The sequence below is a fragment of the Spodoptera frugiperda genome, chromosome 22, assembly GCF_023101765.2.
Source record: "Spodoptera frugiperda isolate SF20-4 chromosome 22, AGI-APGP_CSIRO_Sfru_2.0, whole genome shotgun sequence".
NCBI lineage: Eukaryota > Metazoa > Arthropoda > Insecta > Lepidoptera > Noctuidae > Spodoptera > Spodoptera frugiperda.
In genome coordinates, this window is record NC_064233.1 from 5,493,083 (window position 1) to 5,507,045 (window position 13,963).

The 13,963-nt window shown below is 37.4% G+C and overlaps 1 long non-coding RNA gene and 1 other non-coding gene across 2 annotated transcripts; one reads left to right on the forward strand and one right to left on the reverse strand.

Annotated features, from left to right (window-relative positions):
• Positions 1–4,682: 4,682 nt before the first annotated feature.
• Positions 4,683–4,755, forward strand: Trnan-guu (transfer RNA asparagine (anticodon GUU)). The gene has a single exon. It is a non-coding gene; the product is annotated as a tRNA-Asn (tRNA).
• A 5,847-nt stretch (positions 4,756–10,602) lies between these two features.
• Positions 10,603–11,745, reverse strand: LOC118280087 (uncharacterized). The gene is made up of 2 exons (XR_004784073.2): positions 11,644–11,745; positions 10,603–10,724 (listed from the first exon to the last, which is right to left on the reverse strand). It is a non-coding gene; the product is annotated as an uncharacterized LOC118280087 (long non-coding RNA).
• Positions 11,746–13,963: the final 2,218 nt, after the last annotated feature.

Genomic DNA, 13,963 nt, shown 5'->3' on the forward strand with positions numbered 1-13,963 from the left:
GTGCAATGTACTGATTGTTTTGACGTTAATATTATCTTACTTTTTACAAGTTTTTAAAACAAGTTGTAAAACCGTGACTCCTACTTTATAAGATACCAGTTAATCTTACTAGGCGCTATGCTTTACAGGGTGTAAACGGAGCGCTCCCAGACCCAAACATGTGATGGTTAAAAATGAGTTTTATTAAAAAAAAACTGTTACCTAGTATAGTATAGTTGTAATCAACTGCTTAAGGCTGATGTTCTATGAATAACACGATTCGAGAATAAACGATAAACAAAACGATCAAAACTATTAAAACAAGTATGGCAATAGGCTCACCACCTATTACATGGGACTTACAACATAAATTGTGAAAAGTGGGTGTATACAATGGCATTACGTGCCATAATGTGCACCTCTGCCTACCCCTTCGGGGATTAAAGGCGTGACGATATGTATGTATGTATGTATTAAAACAAAAAATTGAAGCGGAAGGATTGTGTTTTTCGATAATGATTCGTAACTCCGTGCTGTATAAAAATAGAATTATCTATTAGTTTATTTGCAATAAGGACAAAGGGACACTAAGTACCCAAAACCGGCGCAATTTAATACTAAACATCAAATTCCAATTCCAAACTCCACATGCATTACAGAGAATTTTCAAAATCACCCAAAAAAAAGATACAAGACTATCTTAAACCCATCTACTTGACATGCGTATAATTTTAGCTACAAAAACAGAAGCCCCCGAGCATCGAAGGGGTTACCCCTCGGTTAAATGCAATGCAAATAACCCTTGAACTCAAGTATGTTGTTATTTATTGCTACAACTTGAAAGCTTTTAAAAAGATATGAAACTTATTTGTGTTTTGGGAACTATTTGAAGATTTTTATAATGCCGTAATGTGCATCCCTGCCTACCCCTTTGGGGATAAATGGCGTCGTTGGGTTGAAGGTTTTTTTATAGGGTTTTTGGTTTTTCATCTCGACTCGTTGATCGTGACATGAAAAGTGCTAATGTCCGAATACTCAAACGCTACTCAATTTTAAGACGCTCTCAAAACTAGTTCTGTCGCTATTAATACTTTACAAAATGACAAAGATAGCACGATATTTAAGTACAACTTAAAATTGAGTAGCGTTTCAGTATTCGGGCGTAAGAGTTCTAGTCTTAATAATAGGGTCAGTCAAATATTTAAAATGATTAGGATCCAGTATATTGCAATAGGCTCACCCCCTATTACATGGGACTTACAACACAAATGGTGAAATGTGGGTGTACATTGTATAGCGGCATTACATGCCGTAATGTGCACCTCTGCCTACCCCTTCAGGGATAAAAGGCGTGACGTTGCGTAAAATAATAAAAAAATACTATTCAACATTTCTTCTACAATGAAACTGCTTATTATTTCGTTTAAATGATATTGATTTTAAGTGTTTTAAAGGACTTTAAAATATCATTTTCATTCGTTACCCTTGCTAAAGCAATTTGGTACTTAACACACTCATATTAAGGTTTACTAACAAACAACATTACTAACAGAACACTCTACCAAAACATTTCAATTAGATTCCTATTAAAAAAATAAAACCAAAAGGGATATGAATACTTACTACTCGTATCTATAGAATAAAATATCTTTTAAAAGAATAATTGTCAATTTTTATTGATTCAAGTATACTCAAGGTAATAGACGAAGGGGCCACGTTTGATATCCGGGTGGGTCAATAATACTGATTGGTTATATCCGACCAATATAATTTCATTATCAGCCCGTATTTCCGTCCACTGCTGGACACAGGCTTCTCCAATATTAAGCCACTGAGCTCGATCTTCAGCTCTTCTCATCCAACCACTACTTGATATCGTGACTCAGCTGGAGGGCGCTTTACACTTTTTTTTTGTGGGGGCAAAACCATCCAATGACTTCTCCCGCCTTGGGCAAAGCAAGAGGGTGTATCAGAATCTTACTGACTAAAAACCACCTCGTTCCTACTCCTGTTTGTCGAGCCGGAGCCCTGGTAACTCCGGTAGCCTTTACATTACGTTTGTCTAGACGCGGTCTCCACTCTGGGAAACACTTTATTACCTATACAAATGTACAACTGCTTACATACATACTTCCACTTTCACTTTCATTTCTGTGATCTTAATAATTGCACCCGTGATTTAAGATACAAAAAATAATAACTAAAGTCTTTTAAGAGATAAAAAAAATATACAAACAGACAGACATACAAAAAACAATAAAACACCCCACCTAGAAACAGAATTCAAACTTAAAACAGCTTTATCAGCAGTATTTTTTCCGAACCTCTAAAAAATTCTACCCATCCAGTTCATAACCGCACCGAACGTCGCTTAACCTCAGCTACTAAATTTAGAACAAAAGCCGATAATCGCTTCCCACATTCTAATAGCTACAATTCCTTAAAGAATTCCTAAGCCGATTATGTGCTTAATTAATTTAAACCTTAATGACGTTATTTTAGATCATAATATTTGATGTATTTATGTATTGTAGTATATAGAAAGTAAGTAGGCATAATGAGGACAGGTAAATGACACAGTCGTCTCTTGGATGCGGGGTTTGTTCCTCTTAGGACCGAGTTATACGACCCTATTAAAGACCCGGGAGCTGTGTGGTGCCGATAGAGTAGAAATATAGCTATTTGTCATGTCACCCCACTTATTTTGCGGATGTTCTAACGAGAAGTCCTGTGAGAGCGATCTAGAGAAGTGGTGCGGTGCGGTGTGGCGCAAAAACAACCAACTATCAAAACTGACAGTCAGATACTGACTGACCCGATGTCTGTCAGTAAGGGTGTTTTTCCACAAGAGATATGCTATGTAGATGTGCAACGAAGATGTAATAGTTAAACTGTGAAATTGGCCGTTTCCATTGATACTAAGCTGTAGCTGTGTGCCGAGTATGCAATGTATTGATAGTACCCCTACTACTAGCCATCGATATCACACATCCATAGCACGCATCTTTCCATATAAAAACATAACTTAGTTGAGTCCGTTTCCACCAGTGTTAAGTTATGTGTACCAATAAATATGATTGGTGGAAGTCAAATGCATTCACAGCAACGTAGCATAGCACATCTCTGGTGGAAAAGCACTCTTATCCTTTACTTTACTCATACGACACTCGCGGGGAGAGTAGAAATAGTGACAACGTTTTTTTTGAGAGAGGAAAGTCATCCAATGCCTTCTCTAACCTCGGGCGAGGCGAGAAGGTGTGTCAGACTCTTACTGACTAATAACCACCCCGTTCCTACTTCTTCTTTTCGATCCGGACCTCTGGTAACCCGCTAGGCAGTCTGCAGACGGTGACATACTATTGTCATCCTTCTCTACAGTCAGCCCTCGTCTATTTTTAGATCCCCCACAGAGGGTATATTCTCTAAGCGCAGTATGGAACAAACCACTTCATCCTGAGTCACTCCCCTCCCCGACTTGCGTATTGATTTTACTCGTTAGATATTTATTTATGAGTCGCGACTCGCTACCTTTGGTATGGGGCTTCGAAGCCGACTCGTGGCAGTTTAATTATAGTGTAATTTTGTCTGTGAGCCATTATTTTGTTGTGGAAAGATGGCGTTTTGTTTTTTAATTGTTAATTTTAATGTACAGTGGAGTTTTTTGGGGTTGTGGATTTTGAAGTTTAATAATAAATTGTCATAAGTTTAACGTGACTATTATGTTGAATGGTAAATCGGTAACAATCTATATAGAGATTTTCTATTCACTCCCTCTATAAAGATAAAGATTAAATTATTTGTATAAACACGTGTAGGTACCATTATACATTTTCCGAAATGCAGAAGGTAAAGTGTAAACTGTGTAGTCTCAATATGTGTATTGCCACAATTGGCGTACAAAATAATTGTAAAATTTATAAAAACTATTAAAAAACAACTGAAGTCAAAATATACTTAGGATTAAACAATCAACTTATAAATTGTTATTAAAAAAACCTTGATTGTTTGAATGTCATTTGTCTAGCTTAGTACTTTTTTAATATTATCGAGTAGTTTAAAGGCCAGCAACGCACCTGTGACCCCTCTGGTGTTGCGGGTGTCCATAGGTAGTACCGATCTCTTACCATCAGGTGACCCGACTGCTCGTTTGCCTCCTATCCCATATTCCTCTCGAGCTATAGTTATTCTTTAAAAGTATTAAAAATCATTGCTTTTTTTTGGTAAATAGATGCATGTTGGTATACCCATTTCAAACATCACCCATGTCTCAGTGTAGTATCCGTCGGAAATATGCCTGTATCCGTGTGTTGTCAACAAGTTATTTAAATATAATATTTTATATGTAATACTTACTTATATTTTTTATGAGATAAGCTCGCCACACCCTTCCAAAAAACCACTGCAACTCTTATAAACCAGGATCTACAGTAGATACAATTATGAAAACATCGGAACATTGAAGTCCGGCGCGTCCCAGGGACATGAATGACTGTCTTGGATCCCGAAACGAAATAAATCAATTTTCATTACCGGCTCCATTTTTTTTTTAAGTGAACCAATAAAAATAAAAAGCCAAACACAACGTAGCCGCGCACATATATACACTATATGAAACTGAGAATTTCCTTTTTTTGAAGTCGGTTAAAAATGAGGAAGATTGAAATAAACTTAACTGAAGACTAGATTATGGACTGAATCACACAGCCTCCGTGGCGCAATGGCTAGCGCGTTCGGCTGTTAACCGAAAGGTTGGTGGTTCGAGCCCACCCGGGGGCGACTTATTTTTACTAGGTGATCTCATTTTTTTTTGTAATGAATGTAATAGAAAATCATTATTTTTGACGTATCTATAACCAACCATTTGTAGGTTCTCGCTTCTTAAAGATTAAGGAATATCAAAGCTTTTTTTAAGGGCGGAAAATCATTCAATGACTTCTCTCGCCGAGGGCGAGGCGAGAGGGAGTATCAGACTCTTACTGATTAAAAACCACCCAGTTCCTACTCCTGCTTTTTGAGCCGGAGCTCCGGTAAACCCGCTAGATAGCCCCGATAGGCTAGGATTGTGTCTCCGGTAAATTCGCACACAAAGCCAGCGTTGTTTCTACACAAACTATCCCTTTTCTAATCTAGCACACATATTTTAAACGCAAATATCTTCATTAAAAAGCCACAGACATGTCGTAAGCAGAAGTCGAGGCTAACTGTTTCACATTACCATATATTAAATTGAAAACTGATTGTACAAACAAATTCACATACATTTTGCATAGGGAAGATTCACTTGACTTACAGAATAGCGGAATTTTAAATATTGATGTTCACTTGTTTGTGTGAGAGGCGAGAGGGAGTGTTACTTACTGACTAAAAACCAGTCCGTTCCTACTTCTGCTTGTCGAGCCGGAGCCCCGGTAAACCCGCTAGGTAGTCCGCAGCTCCGGATCAGGCATCAGCCATAGTGGGCCCCATCTGTGGTGGTCTGTCTGATGGCTCTTTGAAGCGCGCACGGAACGCGATGCGCCGTCTCTGGATCTGGTCGGGCGGCGAGCTACCCTTGCTCACCGTCCGTACACCCGCACTTACGGTGACCTGGCTAATTGTCATGGAATGTATTATAATGAATTATATGTATAGATGTATATTGTTCCATTTTTAATTTCTGACTACCCGTTTCTATCCCCGTTTATTTTTCTATATTATGTTATACACACATGCAAAATCACTAGAAAAACCCGCATATTATACATTCCACGATAAGAAAGGGTTTAAATATACATAATATTATATATAAATAACTGTGCAACGTTAACCTATATTGTAATACGGTTATATTCTCAATATTTTGTGCTCTCTCGGGATAGATGGCCCGTTGCCATGGTGACGGTATCTCGGCTTTCTTGCTGAATGATCGCCGAATGCCGAGGGATTGAACACCTGAACTTTTACTATTGGAACTCGATGGTATGTCACGCAGTTTTGCATAATAAAAAATGCTAATATGTGTCTACTAGGGTTTGATTTAATATTTAGTATTTTTTATGGAGTTTTTTGAAATGGAATGGAATGAGATGTAATGAGATGAAATAAGATGAAATGAAATTAAATAAGATGAAATGAAATGAAATACGATGAAATGAAATGAAATTAAAATGAGTTTGAATTGTAATTAAATAATTGTATTACGTTACATGTCGATGATTATTTAGTCGTATTTATCATAATATGGTTAGTTTTCTGAGGCATCATCACCATCATCATGTTTAGTTATAAATATAAATTATGATATATTATGATAATGTAACGTTAAGTTTTAATTTTCTCGTTGATACAAGTATGTAGGTAAAGTGGCGGTTTGCAATGTATGTTGGTTATAACTAACTTATCACCGCCTATTTTATGAGTATCATGTAATTACGAATTACTGCCACTGGGCAGAAATCTAAACTTAGTAACGCATTGAGTTCTAAAATACGAAAATGTTAGAGTTAAAAGTTAGTTTGAAATTCAAAAAGAATCAATACTTAGCTCGATTCACAAAAGCACCTGAGATTTGCAGCGAACTCATCATTCTATCGCTTCGACTACTTATCGAAACAAATTCATTCGAGAACAAACAGTAGCACCCACTACACTAATTACGTTACCCATTTCAAGTTGTCACCCCAATAATTAGGGGTCGTATAGAATCAACCTCTGTCTTATAGCTTAATCCCTACACATTGAAATGGGGATGGACAGAAGTGTAGGTATACAAAATAGCTATGTCTAGAAATGCGTTTCTGTTTTGTTTTTGGTTGAAAAAACTATGTTTGTGTTTTGTTTTTTGTTATGTTTTATGGTGGCTAAATAAAATACATAATATGCCACCCCTAATCGACCCATGGGTATATTGAACTGATAAGGTTTTTTTTAATTGTGGCAGATAAGGCGAATTCAGTAAAGAGAAAAAAACAGTAAAGAGAAAAATATAATTTAATTGTATAAGTAAATAATATCATTGTGGTATACATAATTAACTACTACATAACTCTTATTCTTGATGACCATACAATTTAAACCCGTTTAACATAAAAATATGTGTGTTTCATACACAGAATGATTCAAGAGGAATGTAAACTTAAATAAGTAATAAATAAATATGTACATCTTACTATAATTAAAACCTAAAATAAAGAAAAAAAATCTTCCTTAGGCGTCGAAGAGGATAGTTTCATAATAACATAAAATTAATACATTACAAAGTCGTAGGTAAACTTTGACTTTAGTTATTTTCAATAGCGACTAGAAGTTTGTCCCAGAAGCCTATAATTCTGCCTACCCCATATTCTAAGAGACCATAACGCCGTCTGGGTATGTGAGGAATTTTACTCCATCGATATTACACTGGCTTGTTAGTGCAGCAAACTACTGAGTATGGCCTCTTAGGTACAATTTCCGAGCTATTTATCTAATTATTTATTAAACACTTGGAAAAAAAACGCTAAATATTGCAACATCACGCCTCCGAACTATTTAATTATTTATTAAACGCCTTTTATCCTCGAAGGAGTAGGCTGAGGTGCACATTACGGCACGTAATGTCGCTATACAATTTACACCCACTTTTCACCATTTGTGTTATAAGTCCTATGTAATAGGGGGTGAGCCTATTGCTATAAATGGGCACAATTCCACGCTCCGTGCTATTACTGAGAAATTTTCGAAAAACCGAAAAACCTAGAACTACTTTGCTCGACCCGGGAATCACACCCGAGACTTCTTGTTCGGCTGTTGCACTTGCGACCACTCAACCAAAGAGACATACCCACAAGACGAGTAGAATTAGTGAAAAAAATTAACTTTCCACGCGTATGAAGTTACGACCCACAGTGGGTCGAAGTGAAATATTTCCTGCATAGTAAAATAACAACAGCTGAATATTATGTTTTCTTTGAATCCAGGTTAAGCCGGGATCAGAATATCGTATCAAGCCCTCGATTATTATACAAAACTAAATAACTCATGTGTAACTGAAAAATAACCATCCTTCAGTAACTTTCAGTGGAATAATTTTATTTTATTACTTATAACTTTCGTGAGACATAGTAAATTGTCCATTTATTTATTTATTACACTTGTTTATTACATTTTTAAATATTAAATTTAAAAATCATTTAAAAATATAAAAAGCAGTAGCAGGGATAAATCCAAGTTACCGGCGGTCAGGGCTCAAGAGAGAGGAATTTCCGGACAATACGCGCTGTGTCCAGAAGTACTGCCTGCTGCATCAGGCTCTTGATCCAACCGTCTAACGTTAGCCTACTTTTTTTTTGAAGGGGGAAAATCATCCAATGACTTCTCCAGCCTTGGGCGAGGCGAGAGGGAGTGTCAGACTCTTACTGACTAAAAACCACCCCGTTTCTTCTCCTGCTTTTCGAGCCGGAGCCCCGGTAAACCCGCTAGGTAGTCCGCAGCTCCGGATCAGGCATCAGCTCTACTGGGCCCCATCTGTGGTGGTCTGAAGGCTCTTTGAGGCGCGCGCGGAACGCGACGCGCCGCACGCACGGGTAACGTTAGCCTACTTAGGTGTTGGTCGAGGCTTTATAAAAAATATAGTAAATTAATTATTACGTTATCGGCTTACTCACGTAACTGTTTGAAGAGGAACTCGACTAGTTTCAAGCCATGCTAGAGGCTCATATTCATGAGCAGCATTCCGTGCAGTAGCAGCGCGACAATCGCCGCGTGACTGAGCCGATAACATAATAATTATTTTCAGTTGAAAAAAACTGTTGTAAAATATGTTTCTTTCTTACTAAATCATTTATTTTCATTCATTAACAGCTTGTGGAAGACTAATTGATTTTATAGGCTTTCTCTGCAAAAGAGGGGATTTATGGTGTAAGCCGGTAAACGAGCAGACGGTTCAACAGATGGTAAGCAATCGCCGCCGCCCATGGACACGCGCAACACCAGAGGCGTTGCAATTGCATTGCCGGCCTTTTGGGGGTTAGGAATTTAAGGGTTGTTGCAGAATCGAGAATTGGGAAGATTGGGAAGGGTAATTGAGCCTCCGGTAATCTCACTCACACAACGCAAGCGTTGTATCATGTCGGTTTTCTGTGAGCCCGTAGTATCACTCCGGTCGATTCAGCCCATTCGTGCCGAAGCATGGCTTGCGGACTACCTAGTGGACGTACCAGGGTTCCGGCTTGAAAAGCAGGAGTAGGAACAGGGTGGTTTTTAGTCATTAAGAGTCTGACACTCCCTCTCGCTTTACCCAAGGCGGGAGAAGCCATTGGATGATTTTCCCCCTCAAAAAATAAAAGCATGGCTCTTTCACATTTAAATTGATGTAGGGTGTACATTTTATATATGGTTGCATTATACATATGCGTCTCTACCTACCTCTCTAAGGAAAAAATGGTGTAAAGTTATATCATGTAAAAGTTTAAAACAGAAAACCAAAGTTTTGTATTTGCTCATTATAATTTGTAATAGATGTGTGTAGAAACTTTTTGAATTAAAACTTTTTGAAATCGATATCTCCATACATACATATATGTACTCTGTTATTCTGTATTTGTTTATTTTTTCTATATCATCACGCCTTATCCCCGAAGCGGTAGGCAGAGGTGCACATTATAGCACGTAATGCCACTGTACAATGTACACCCACTTTTTACCATTTGTGTTGTAAGTCCCATGTAATAGGGGGTGAGTCTATTGACATATACTGTGCACAATTCCAGACTCCGTGTTACTACTGAGATATTTTCGAAAAACAGAAAAAAGACCAGCAATACTCCGCCCGACACGGGAATCGAACCCGAAATCTCTTGTCCGGCAGTCGCACTTCCAACCACTCGTTGTTATTTGTTTGTTTGTTATTGTGTAAACAAACTAACACCATTATGATATACAGACTAACTGCCGTACTTAGAGACATTTAATGATTACTTAAACTATTCCTTAGTAACGATTTTGTTCCGAAATCAATCGCTAAGGACTGGGTTAAGTAACCATTAAATTACTCTCTAAGTCTATGTTTACATGGCAAGCGTTAGCGTGCTTTTCCATCAGATATGTGCTATGTAGCTATGCTGCGAAGGTGTAATAGCTAAGCTGTGAAATTATGTGTTTCCCGTGATACTAAACTAGGTAGCGGTGCGAGGAAGATGTGCTATGGAGATACTGCCGCAAGGACTATCTATAACATACATCCATAGCACATAATATGTAGCACATAATATGTATCACATAATATGTAGCACATAATATGAATGCGTGCATTCATAACACGTATCCTTCCATATTAGAATCATAAGTTAGTTGAATCCGTTTCCAAAAGTATTAATAATTATGTGTACCAATGAATATGATTGGTGGAAGCCAAACGCATCCACAGCAACGTAGCATAGCACATCTCTGGTGGAAAAGCTGCATTACACAAACATATGAACGGTCTAAATGAAATAAAAAAAAAATGTTTTATTTTCTTTATTTTTTTTTTAAAGTTTGCCCACATTATGATTTTCTCTACACTAGAGGTGTGATAAGAACGTTGTCAGCCTATTAGGGAGTTAGGAATTTGATGATTAGGGAGGGGAAAGATAAGGCCGCCATTTTGTTTTTTACATATCATCATATTCTATAAAAATATGATGGTTTCATCTTCCATTGCTACTTGCATAACTTTTTATATTTGCATTTAATTTCACGTCCTCCTTTTATATGAGTTTGGGGCTTCCAACTCGATAGAACTGAAACTAAAAAAATAACAGATTAATAAAATATAATAATGTGCAACGTCACGCCTTTAATCCCCGAAGGGGTAGGCAGAGGTGCACATTACGGCACTAATGCCCCTATACAACGTACACATACTTTTCACCATATGTGTTATAAGTCCCATGTAACAGGGGAGGAACCTATTGTCATATAATGGACACAATTCCAGACTCCGTGCTATTATTGACAAATATTCGAAAATCAGAAAAAAACGTAGTATTCTGTGGCCCAGTAATACTTTGACCGATCCGGGAATTTAACCCGAAATCCCTTGTCCGGCAGTCGCACTTACGACCACTCTACCAACGAGGCAGTCGACCGAAATGACCAAGAGAGCAGTCAAATAATAATATGTACATTAAATAAAGATTAAAAAATGCAAAATCTATACTATATAATATATAATATAATTATAATTATAATTATAATAATATTATAAAGCTGAAGAGTTTGTTTGTTTGTTTGTTTGTTTGTTTGAACGCGCTAATCTCAGGAACTACTGGGCCGATTTGAATAATTATTTTTGTGTTGAATAGTGCATTTATCGAGGAAGGTTATAGGCTATAAAACATCACGCTATGACCAATAGGAGCCGAGCAGAGCGGGTGAAACCGCGCGGAAGTAGCTAGTATAAAATATATGGCATGCATGGCGCTTGCAACAGTGCCGAAATATCGGAAACTTATAGAAACTAATAACGATGTGTTGACATGTTTACATGGTAAATATCCCGTTTTAAGTTCTAATGATATTACTAAGGTCAGAGTAAATAGGTACTGTCTAAGTCTGTGTGCTCCATCCTCGGCCACATCTTCGCTTCGCCGTCCTGGCAGTAAGCGGGTTGCCAAACGCAGACTTAAAAATTTAGTAGCAGAAGTTAGTAGAAAATATAGTTACCAGCGTTGGCGACCACACTGCTGAAGATTAACAGCATTACGAGGTGTAGAAACTTCATATTTAGAGACCACGGCTAGTCAACTCGACTATAGAGACAAAATACCTAATAATTGGTTAATGCGTTTGCGAGCCTGTTTTATACTGAAAAATAAATATGACAATGGTTTTTTTTAAGGATAAATATTAAAATATTTTGAATTGTGTATTTATTTTCAAATGTGGTCTGTCTAAAATTAAATTAAGGATATTAACGTGCGTTCCTGTTTCAAATGAGTCTTATGTAGTTTAAAAATAAATCAAGGATAATGCATTTATTTTTCGATGAATTGTTTATGAAAATAATGTATTATGTTTATTTTTCTAGTTTAATAATAAATTAAGGATAGTGGAGTTATTTTTCGATGCATTATTTAGTAAAATAATATCATGTTTCTAGTTTATTTTTATTTTTGTGGTATAAGCCAGTAAACGAGCAGATGGATCACTTGATGGTAAGAAATCGCCGCCGCCCATGGACACTTGAAAACCGGTGCGTTACAAGTGCGTTGCCGGCCTCTTGGGGCTAAGAATTTAGGGGTTGTTGGGGAATCGGGAATTGGGAAGGGAGGGTATTTGGGCATTAATATTATTTTTATCATAATAACCTTCTGTACGTATTGTAAAATCCCAATACAGATAGGCAGATAATTAAATAGTATCAGACACAGTTCTTTTAATTTAACGAACTAAAAAGAAGTTTCCGAAACGCCTTGGGCGGATCGCACGCATCGGTCGGATCGCACGTATCGGACGGATCGGTCGGATCGCACGCATAGGTCGTATCGCATGCATCGCACGGATCGGTGGGATCGCACGCACCGGTCGGATCGCACGCATGGGACGGATCGTACGGATCTATAGTATCGCACGCATCGGTCGGATCGCACGCATCGCACGCATCGGTCGGATCGGTCGGAGCGCTCGCATCGGACGGATCGGACAGATCAGACGGATCGCAGGCAACGGATTTTAGTTTGTCTTGAAATGAATTCGATTGATGCGATTATTTGGCAGTCAAAGACTTAATCTATATATATAAAACTCTTCCGTTACTGAGTGACTGAGTGACTGACTGACAGACAACGCACAGTCGAAACTACTGGTCGTAGACAGCTGAAATTTGGAATGTAGGTTCCTTGGGATATGTAGGGGAGCACTAAGAAAAGATTTTTGGAAATTCAACCCCCAAGGGGGGGAAAAGGGGTAAAAACGTTTCTATGAAAAATCTTATTCCTTGGGTTTATAAACTTGAAACTTGGCATGAACACGTACATAGGCAAGTAAATATGTTTGACATTATAAGTTTTTTCAAACTACCCTCCAATCGTGATTTAGGGGTGCCATTGGGTGACTGATTTATTAACGCACAGCCGAAACCGCTCGGTATAGGAGTCTGAGATTTTGAACAGAGGTTCCTTTAGTAACATAAGTGAGCACTAAGAAAGGATTTTTGAAATGTCAACCCCCAAGGGGGGGAAACGTGATACCAACAATTACGTTGGTAAAAATGTATATATGACGAAAGATAGGTACTATCTTTCTCGTTATTATTTAAGACGAATAGCAGTGTCGCTATCATATTTTATTAGAATAACAGCCAAGAACTTGGCTAAACAGGTTACTCCTATTGAGCAACCTTCTAATATTGACTTTAATTTTAATAATGTGACATTAAATGTTGATATTACTAATAATTTAAATTAAAGAGCAAGACAATAGAGTCATCCTCTTGCATACTAAACTTAACAGTAATATTATCAATCTGGTGCACCAAAACATCCAAGGTTTCATGAGCAAAGAATTAGAAATAGAATTATTTTTAAACTGTAATAATGTTGACATTTTGTGCATTACTGAGCATTGGCTGAAACCACATCAGCTAATGTTCAACTTTGGTAATCATCAGATTGGTAGCTCGTTCAGCAGAGAAAACGCTATACATGGTGGTTCACTAATTTTAATAAATAACAATCTTAAATTCAAAGAACGCAAGGATATAGTTGGTTACTCTGTTGAACGTACTGTTGAAATAGCCTGTGTGGAGTTAGAGCGGTTTATTGTTTTGAGTGTGTATAGACCACCTTCTGGTTTGTATGACTGTTTTGAAACAGTATTAGATGAAGTATTAAATAAACTCAGTAGTTCAAATAAATTCATCATTACTTGTGGCGATTTTAATATAAATTTGTTGGAAAATTCTAGCTTAAGTACTAGAATTGTAAGTTTATTTGCTTCGTTTAACCTAACGAACCTGTTTCTGGAGCCCACTAGGATAACTCCT